Below are 11156 nucleotides of genomic sequence, written 5' to 3'. Positions count from 1 at the left end.
TCCCCTCCCAGGTCCCTCTTCAGGCGCCACTTGTGGGAGTCTCTGCCCACATGTACGGGTTTAGGGACGGAGACCGAGTCGTTCTGGCAGTGGGGCGCCGACATGGCGAGAGTTTATTACAGATCACACAACATAAAGGCTCACTGGCCAAAACCGGGAACATAAAATCAAAATACAAATTTATGTCTGTGTTTCCTTGGTCGCGGTCCAGTCCGCAGGCGTTACAGCGTCCTGCACCACGTGATCCGCGCTGAAAGGCAAAACAAGGAGTCTGGGACCAGGGGCATCGGATACGCATCAAATTTTGACACCGCGTTCACCTTTCGGTAGTCTACTGTGAGAGAAAAATGCTCACGATCATTTATTTTGAATGAGGACAAAGGCCTCTACCTCCAGAGGGGGAGTTTTTTAAAAAATTGTCTCTGTTTTCCCAGGAATCCCCCAACTTTATGTGCAATGTCTCTACAATGTCAATTCTAACATAAAAGAACCAGATCACATTTGGCCCTGTTTACCTTGTAAGGAGATGAAGAACAACCACAGGGAGCCTGGCGGTACATTGTAAGTGATTGTAATCCGCGTCTACCAGGTCATTTACAAGTTCCTGTGAATTTTCTGTGTGCTGTTGGCATCTAGGGAGACAGTTGAGGGACACAGACTTGCAAATGACTTCTGACCCAAGCCACACCCTCTGTTGTTGTATAAAGCCCTCTTCATCAGAAATAAGATTAGACTGGTCAGAACACTGCTTTGGCGCAGTACTGAATCTTTCTCTTTATTCTGCAGAATAAATATCTTGAATATTCTCAGTTTTGTTTTCTTGTAGCGGGCAGATTAACCTCACCGATTATTGCAGAAGAATTTCTTCCACACTACACAGAAGCAGACCGAACATAAAATCTACTACTAATCTAATACTCATTAATGTCTGTGTTTCCTTGGTCGCGGTCCGGTGCAGCGCCCTGCACCACACGATCCCCACTGAAAGACAAAACAACACATAAGAAATCTCTTACCAGCCTGGTCCGACCAATTAGCGCTAAAGAGGCTGATCCGTCAGACCCGGTACAGCTGCGCCGCCACGGGGAGAAGCCAGCACCGTCCTCTGCTCTTCCATTCAGTCAGAGGTTTTCTAAAGCCGTCTACCTCAACACCCGGCTGTGATGGTTGTGGCAGTGATGATGGTGATGCAGGTGTTGTTGGACAGCTCAATCTGGACTCTACCTCCATTAGAGTAGAACTCATGTAACCACAATGATAACGGCAAACTCTGAATTTTGTAAACCGTTGACATTGCCAACTTTTTTATTCTTCAAATTAACACTCTACCTCAACTTTTTACCTCGTCCCTTCATGATGGAGGATTTCTGAGTTTCTCCTCTACGATGAGGAAATTTCCTCTGTTAATCGGGGAGTCGGCGCTTTGAGGAGGTGTCTGCTGAGTGAAAGCGGTGTTACCTTTAAAAGTGCCGTCAGAAAGCCGCTCTCATCAGAGCAGGTCGATACAGCGGCTCAGCCACTACATCCCTGTTGGAGCTGCTCTGTTCGACGCACTATAATAGCACTCCGCCACACGCCTCAAGTAGATCTGTGTTTTCTGTCTTTCATTTGTTGAACCCCCACGCATCATACACCCACAGACACGCACACGTACACAAACGCTGACGTCCTTCAATTCAGAGCCGTCAGCACTCTCTGAGGAAATGTCCATGCAAAGAGAACCATCATCCTTGTCCACCAAACCTCTCTGCACTGGCAGGTGGAGCCTAGAGCATAAAGCTATCTGTGTGTGTGTGTGTGTGTGTGTGTGTGTGTGTGTGTGTGTGTGCGAGCGTGCATTAATGGGTACAAATACATACGCTACAGACAAACTGTATATATGTACTGTATATAATGTATATCTAGTGCAAGATTCAAGATATTCTATTTGTCACATACATATACATACGAGCATACATATACGCAGTGAAATGACATTGCAACGCACACAGAGATTATGCCCAATAAGTACTAACTGACACAATAGCTAACTAATTAACTAAAATGTTGTGCAAAACACAAGTGCAAAACAGTCTTACACAGTACTGTATATAAGCCACTTAAGCTGCCTGTATATATATATATATATATTCACTATGATATATATGTATATATATATATATATATACACACACACACACACACACACATATATATATAAATATATACTGCCGTCCAAAAGGAGAAGGATTGTAAATCTCCTGCACCTTGTCAAGACTCTGTTTTGTGTTTAGACCTGAAACCCAGATGACATGGAGCTGTTCTGTGGAATGTGAATGTGATATCTTTAATCCTTCACATCTGCCTTTTTCAAACTGCGAGCCCCTGTACCTATATATGGTCACACTCTTCGACAATATCTATAGACGTGGCTCGATATCACCGCTTCAAAAACTGCTTCGATTTGTAACACCTATATTTTCATGCTTTCTCAATTTCAAATGGGGCTATTATGGTTTACATTTTAAGATTGAAGGGCTTTATTGGATGCAATGACTTTCCGGTGTATCAAACCATGAACTGGCCCTAAACTGTGTAAGATCATCGCTGGACTCAAAACCACCACACATTGCACCTCTCCTAGAGGTCTGTCTCTCTCTCTCTCTCTCTCTCTCTCTCTCTCTCTCTCTCTCTCTCTCTCCCACTACCTGAGTCTCTGTGATGACGTCAACATTAACATGCCCACAACATGCACATTGTTTCCCATTTTCCCAGAATCACACTTTCGTTTTATGCCGAGGGGAGCGAGCGCGGAGGCCAAGCCCTGCCTGGCTTGCTCGCTGAACTCTGTTGTCATGGTGACAGAGATGTAGTGGCACCGGGACTGCATCTCCTCCCGAAAATCGCACGGGCGAGCGAGCGAGCGAGAGAGCGAGCGAGCGTTCTGCATCTACTTGTCCCGCCTCTTTACTATTAATGGAAATAAATATTTATAAGGCCATGGAAGACATTTTCATGGTCGACAAGTGCCACTGCCTGTGGTGAGGGAGTTGATGAAGTTGTTTAGGAGGCGCTCTCTCTCTCGCTCTCTCTCTCTCTCTCTCTCTCTCTATCTCGTTCTCTGTTCATTGTACTGTGTTTATAGCTATAGGGAAGAATGATGTAGGAATTAAATTTAACATATAAACAGCCTCTCAAGTTACGTCTCAATCTCTGCATCGGTTCTTATTCAAGAAGGCGTTATTAATCTTTGTTTAACAGTTCTGTCTGTTGAAAGCGTATTCTCCGTGTTCTCCGGACTGGTTCATAGTCCTCTTTAATGGCCCTTTAAGTGCACCAAAACAATAAATTATTCCATTCACTTCTTATATTGTTTGTCTTGACAGTCTTTCACTGAGTCTCTCTCCTAACAAACAACCTTCTCTGACAAACAACATCCTTTCTGTTCACGCTCTCTCTCTCTCTCTCTCTCTCTCTCTCTCTCTCTCTCTCTATTCCTCTTGAAGATTCTCTTTATTCTTCTGCATAATTTCCTACTAATTCTGTTTTAAGTGTGGAATCGAAATCCCTCTCTTCCCTCAGGGAATAAACATTTATTGAAAAATACAACATTATATATAGAAAAAATACATCTGAACATATTGAATGACTCCACATGTATTTTGTAAGATATGGCAATGGTATGATTTTGTTTTTCCAATATTGTGAATATTTCAATTATATTACAAAATAATACATTTTTCGGGTAAACCATATGATCATCATTTTTTATATATACCGTGTTCCAAATTATTATGCAAATGATATTTTTCTCTGATTTTCCTAAATAGTCTATGCAAATGACAGTCAGTATAATTTTCAAGTCATCAACCGTGAGGGTATAATTTGAATGTTATTGAACAAACCGTACAATTAGCAGTTGAAAAAACAGTATTTTTTTCAAAAATAAAAAACCCAAAATGCACTGTTCCAAATTATTATGCACAACAGAGTTTCAAAACATTTTATTGGTTATGAAGAACTGAAAATGGTCATTTGTTGAATTTGCAGCATTAGGAGGTCATATTTACTGAAATCAAAAGCTATTTCAATCAAAAACAACTTAACAGGCCAAGTTACATGTTAACATAGGACCCCTTCTTTGATATCACCTTCACAGTTCTTGCATCCATTGAACTTGTGAGTTTTTGGAGAGTTTCTGCTTGAATTTCTTTGCAGGATGTCAGACTAGCCTCCCAGAGCTGCTGTTTTTATGCCAACTGCCTCCCACCCTCATAGATCTTTTGCTTGAGGATGCTCCAAAGGTTCTCAATAGGGTTGAGGTCAGGGGAGTTACTCTCCTTTTATGCCCATAGCAGCCAATGACAGAGGTATTCTTTGCAGCATGAGATGGTGCATTGTCATGCAAGAAGATGATTTTGCTACGGAAGGCACGGTTCTTCTTTTTGTATCACGGAAGATAGTGGTTAGTCAGAAACTCTATATACTTTGCCGAGGTCATTTTCACACCTTCAGGGACCCTAAAGGGGCCTAGCAGCTCTCTCCCCATGATTCTGGTCTAAAACATGACTCCGCCACCTCCTTGCTGACATCACAACCTTGTTGGGACATGGTGGCCATCCACAACCATCCACTGCTCCATCCATCTGGACCATCCAGGGTTGCACGGAACTCATCAGTAAACAAGACTGTTTGAAAATGAGTCTTCATGTATTTCTGGGCCCACTGCAACCGTTTCTGCTTGTGAGCATTGGTTAGGTGTGACCCAATAGTAAATAGGTTTATGCACAACTGCAAGCCTCTGGAGGATCCTACACTTTGAAGTTCGCGGGACTCCAGAGGCACCAGCAGCTTCAAATACGTGTTTGCTGCTTTGTAACGGCATTTTAGCAGCTGCTCCCATGAATTTGTCTGGCAGAAACCTTCCTCATTATGCCTTTATCTGCACAAACCTGTCTGTGGTCTGAATCAGCCACAAATCTCTTCACAGTAGGATGATCACGCTTAAGTTTTCGTGAAATATTTTTGTTTGTTTGTTTTCATACCTTGTCTAAGGCATTGCACTATTTGACGCTTTTCGGCAGCAGAGAGATCCTTTTTCTTTCCCATATTGCTTGAAACCTGTGGCCTGCTTAATAATGTGGAACGTCCTTCTTAAGTAGTTTTCATTTAATTGGGCTCACCTGGCAAACTAATAATCACAGGTGTCTGAGATTGATTTCAGTGATCCAAAGAGCCCTGAGACACAATACCATCCATGAGTTTAATTAAAAAACAAAAAATGTAATGTTTATGACACTTAAATCCAATTTGCATAACAATTTGGAACGCGGTGTGTATTATGAAGAATTTATATGAAAAATGGCGATAATTAGTATGTTCAGCAAACTCCTGTATATTCAGATATACCATCAATTATATTTTTCTCTATATATGAAGATACAAATTGCAAACATAAGTCGGTCATCTCTTGATATGTAATCACATGCTGGAGCTACAGTATTATGAATGCAGCGTTTAATTGAGACAAATGATGAGAGGCATAAAAACATAGAATTTTTAAATTTAGAAAAAATACTTTAATGGTGGTCAACCTGGTTTGCAATGCCACATTGCAAGGAGCAACTACTAGTATCCCATATTGGTCCAAAGGTTTAATATTCAATCAACCTGTTTGACCAATTTGACAATAGAGAATCATAAATAAAGACTAATTTGATGAATTTCTTTTAAAATGAAAAAGTAATTTTAAAATTTCTTCATCATTCATTGGCGGGCCCCCATTGGTGGGCCCCCAGGCCGCAGGTCGGCCACCAATGCTCTAATGGCTGCACAGTGAGCTGAACCAGATGGCAGATGAATTCAGGAGCTGAGCCCAAAGGAATCTACAGGGACATGAAGGAAAATCTTTGCGTTTTTTCATTTGCATGCCCTCGCCGTTCAGCGAGCCTCTTGGTTAACGTGACCCGACTCCCGCAGCCGCCTGGCAGTCCTCACTCCCCATAATGACTCATTTAAATGGCTTTGATAATCCGTTAGTGATATGAATTAAATAGCCATTAGACAGCGTTTGCAGGGAATGAGGTGGATGGAGGATGTGACCTCAGGCTCCTCTCTCTCTCTCTCTCTCTCTCTCTCCCTCGTTTTTGTCTTTTTCTTATTTCCCTGCCTTTCCTCTCCTCTGAGATGTCTGATTCTTTGATTCAAACAGCTCTGCGGCTCGGCTTTGATTTGGCCCGCGTCTGCTTATCCCAAAGTTAAAAACCAGAGAGCAGCCATTTATGGTTATAAATACGCGAGCTGTATTTCGTTTATCTCTCCAACATCTTAAGCTCCACTCCCGGGTGGTATGTTTTGACCATTGTTAGGGTAAAGGAGAATGTGCTGCAATTTGTTCCAGCTTGCCGGTTCGTGTGCCGTCTGGCACGGAGAAAAAGCCTGTGTTATTAAACATGGCCCTCCTGCGGCCCAGGCCCTTATTGTTAGCGCTAATTAGCAATACATGTTTCTTCGGGGTAAACAGTTTAATAGGAATTGGAAGGAACCTGAAATGGAGGCTCTTCACTCAAGGCGTGGGTCGAAGCAGATTCACGTCAACTCCTTCTGTATCGCTTCGGAGAACAAGGCGTTGTTTTACACCTCAGAGAAAATGTATCATCAAAAAATTCAAATTTTTTTTCTAAGTAATATGTGAGAGTGAACATGCCGAGTTACAGCTGCGTCTGCCCCCGTCTGTGACTGGATGCGCTGGTTTGCCTGATTTATTACTACTTGAGTAAATCAGTATCTGTAAGAAACAGAGGCAGTCAGGCGATCCCTCAGGACCATCCTGCCGAGTTTTGATATGAGGTAGTCATTCCTGACACCCCTTCCCTTGCGGTTCTCTATCGGTGCATCTCCCTTTCATACGGCATGTTTGATGTTCATTCTTTGATGGCATAACAAATGGAGCTTGAACCTTCGTGAGACGTGCTTCGAGAGATGTTTGGTTTTTTTTCCCCACACCTAAGTGCTTTTTTTTTTGTAAACATCTTAAAATTGTGATTCTTCTTGAGTCTCTGTTTAAAAAAAATGCCTTCACCTGGTGGAGCCGATTCAGCAAACGTATAATAAAACCATCCTTGATCTGTATCTCCAGACTCTACGGCCCAGGTGACCTTTCAATTAATCAAGAGGATGATCATTTGAAAAGCTATTACGTCTTCAAATAATGACTCTGGGATCCATTCGAAAATGGATGGTGTAGTGTGACATCACTCAAACACCGTGGGCGTCATCGATATCTCTCTGACATGACAAATAGCCAGCGTCTAGACTTCCATACACTCACTGTATGAGGTCATACCACCTTCTCAAGCACCTAATTATTTTCCTTTGTTTTCTGTTAGTTGGATAAATGGCTAGGGTTATTGTGATGATACCTGTCTGTTTTAGTTGTCATATTTAATCCATTATTAGTTATTGATGTATAATGCTGTGTTCGAGGTTGTGGGGCAAAAGGAAGCTCAGGGTTAGACTCATGTATGGTCAGATTATGTACTATTAACCTCCTTGCTGTATTTTATATGAAGGAATTTTAAGATTACCAAGAATCTGAAGAGATGCATTGACCTTTTATTATTTATCCACGACAGGTGGTCTCTAATCATCATTTCAAATTTATATTTAATTTGAAATAAAACATTTGTCACAATCTGCTATAGAAACAAGGAGGAAACGAAAATGTGAAGGTCATCCTTTAAGACAACGCGGTCTATCATTGGCTTATACGATGACCTTTACATTTCAGTTTCTGCAATGAACACGTTATGCACATTTCTTTGCATTACATCACCACACGCATGGCCGTCATCCATAGAAACAGGTCAAAATAAAGACTGCTTCATCGGGTGACACATGCGCGGTGTGTTTTGTTTTGGACACTGGTTTAAGGGTATTCCCGGTCTTGTGTGTTTGTCATTGCAAGCGTGACTCACGAAGCTGAACTTCCTGCGCGTGTCGAGACAGGTTTTCCTTCTACCGGCACCACTGTCTTGGAGAGAACACCTGATGAGGAGCTCTGACTTTGCTTCACGACCACCCATTAAATTATGCCCTCAAACCGACCACCCTGAACTTGTGTGAGCAACCGTCTTTGCCCCCAGGACGCTGTTTACATCCATATCTAGTGACAGCTGTGAGCTGATGAGACCTTTTTTTAAATCACTTTTTCTACGTGCGGAAATGTTTTTTTCCAGAATATTAGGGAAGTGTTTGAAAGCCAGCCTGTGTTCAGCATATTGAATAGGTGTTGTGAGAAAAGAGCGCTTTCCTCTTCTTGTACTGGCTGTGCACACAAAGTGTCAGAGGTCCCTGATGGTTTCCCTGGGAGCTGGTGGATTTCACATACAGCAGACAGTAATGAGAAAAAGGGATAGTGGCGTTCCATCAACAGCTGAGCCCTGCAGCTCCTGTCAGCATTAAATGCACATATATAGCCATTGGCCATGCAGTTGCTAAGGAAGTGCCGGTATCCAAGCAGGAGTTGGCAGGGAAACATCCCCAAAGTTGATTCAGTGGATTGGATGCCGCCAGAGTCCGTTTCCAGTTGCATCCATATTTCATATATGTATACAAGATCTCCGAAGGGAAGGTGGAAAGCGCAGAGGAAAAAAATGCCAACATTTGTGGAAAGGCTGCAGTAAGAACCGCAGTCAGTCCAGAATACATTCTGGGAACATCATTAGTGGCTTATGGACACGATGGCAAAAGTAAAGACAGGGATCGGACACTGGTGAGAGTTATGGTCCTGAAGCCTCTCAACCGGAATGGTGGAAGCGTTTACACGTTAGGCTCCAGTATCTTTACTTCCTGTTTATAGTCAACAAGATGGCTAACCATCTTGTGGTTTTGGCATTGGTATCGCCTACCTTGCAAAGACACTCGGAGGAACCTCGCACCGCCAGTTCCTAGACTGATTGGGGCCTCACTCTCGGTCAGTGAACCGACTTGTAGAGCAGTTTCAGAGAACGGTGCAACCACCATGGCACCGCTACCTTCTCACCTGCCTTCTACAAAAGCAGCGCCAAGGAAGCGTGGCTTCAGCGGTCCCTGTCACAAAAGTAATGGACCACAACTCCTCGATCTATAAATCATAAGTCCCCTGCCCAAAGCCCTACCTTTGCAGACTCTCAAACCAGAAAATGTGTCTGAGCTGAACCATCAATCACAGAGCACCATATTTCAGTGGCGCACACAACCACAGCCCTCCGCCAGGAGATGGGGCTCGGCTCGAGCCCCGAGCGACCCGGATTTGCTTCGACACTGATGTCTTGTCAAAACACAGTCTTAACTGGGCTTGCACTTATGGAGTGCATATAGCGCATAAGTAGAATACAGTCAAGTTTAAAAATACATGTTCCCCCCCGTGGAAAACGAAAACCCAAATGAAATGGAAGAGAAGTGAAATCCCGTGTGACATAAAAATGGATCATTCCCTCACTGTAGGACAGTTGCGGGGGGGGGGGGCTCCCCTGGCCTACTTTCTTCCATTCATCAGCCGGTTCGTCCTCATGGGAAAACTGTAGTTATATGGAGGGAGTTCAGCCACGCTTGGCCTGCCAAGGCGATGGCCGTGCCGGGGGGAGGGAGGGGGGTGGAGAGTCAGCATGCTTACTGTGCGTCGGGCAAAGTGCTCCAGACATTTCTCTGCCCTCAAATTGTGGTGTTTCGTGTTTTGGTGTTTGGCTGAGCGCAGACCCACAGCAGATGTTTCCATCCTGCACTCAGGGAGCATTAAGGGGTAAAATAATTGGGCATATCGACATGTGGCTTTTTCTTCCTTCCTTGCTCTCTCTCTCTCTCTCTCTCTCTCTCTCTCTCTCTCTCTCTCTCTCTCTCTCTCTCTCTCTCTCTCTCCTTCAGCCCCAGGCTACTGTCACTGAGTGAGGTACCTCAGGTAGACATCGTATTAAGGTGGAGTACGTTTTAAGAGGAGATTGTCCGCAGGAGATTTTTAAATTGGGTGAATTGTGTGTGGAAGTAATAAAATAGCCTTGAAATGCAACACAGGGCGAGGTTGGATTAAATATATCTTGGAATAAATAAATAAACAATAATAAATGAAAAACACTTCTACAACAGTTACCACCTAATGACTGTTTATACAGAGCCAGTATCCATGCAGTTTCCTTTATATGAGTCTTCCAATGTTTTGTCTAATTACCTGTTGAAACAGTGTTGATGGTAGGTGCTGGTTGACTCATAGTGCATGTCGAAGGAGCTGTTAGGATGGTATTTTCAAAAAAAGCTGAAGCCGAGGTGGAAATCTGCAAACAGTCGTATTGTCACCTTGTCGTTATCCTCTGCATTAGAATGGACACAAGGCAGGGATAAAAAAGAAAGGCTTATCTTAAGGAACAGAGATGCATCATCTGAAAGACTTGCTGGGGTCATGTTAGAAAAGAGTGACTGTGAAAATGAGGGATTAAATATTTTGAAATGAGATAAATATGAGTCTCGCCCTCCAGCAGCCCTCACACAGATGCACTACACCCGCGCCGGTGAGGCCAGCCAGTCACAGAGGAAGCTCCTGGGGCTGGAGGCATGGTGGGGCAAGAAGAGGCAGGGGGAGGCGTTGGCGGAGGGGGGCATTGGGAGGCAGGGTGATGCATTGGGAGGCATGGTGAGGCATGAGTAGGCAGAGGGGGAGGGATGGGGGTGCAGGGGGGGGGCATAGGGGGCGCAGGGTGAGGCATGGGAAGGCAGGGGAGACGTGATGCATGCCACTTTTCCCCAGGGCGCTGGCTGATGCCCCCTGACAGATTGAGGCTGCGAGGGTGCATCCAGTGTCTGGGATGTCTGCAGCTCGGATCTGTGACTGGGTCTGTCCTGGGCTCATTAGGTTTCATCAAATAGTTCACTTTGGGTATTGGCACAGTGCCACCATGATTGTCTTTCTTTCTTTCTTTCTTTCTTTCTTTCTTTCTTTCTTTCTTTCTTTCTTCATTCCTTCCTTTTACTGCTTTAATAATCCCAAAATCAATATTTAACATCTTATAGTTTCCTTTTTAGAGCAAGAGCCATAAAAAATTGCCCCCTTTTTCCTGCATTAAAGATCGCAGATGTTGGTTAATAAAACCTGGCCCTGGTCCTTATATGTTCAACAATTGGATATACGCTTAGTTACGCGTGTTTGA

This window comes from Zeus faber (assembly GCF_960531495.2).
Source record: "Zeus faber genome assembly, chromosome: 6".
NCBI classification, from domain to species: domain Eukaryota; kingdom Metazoa; phylum Chordata; class Actinopteri; order Zeiformes; family Zeidae; genus Zeus; species Zeus faber.
This window is presented reverse-complemented; position numbering follows the sequence as displayed.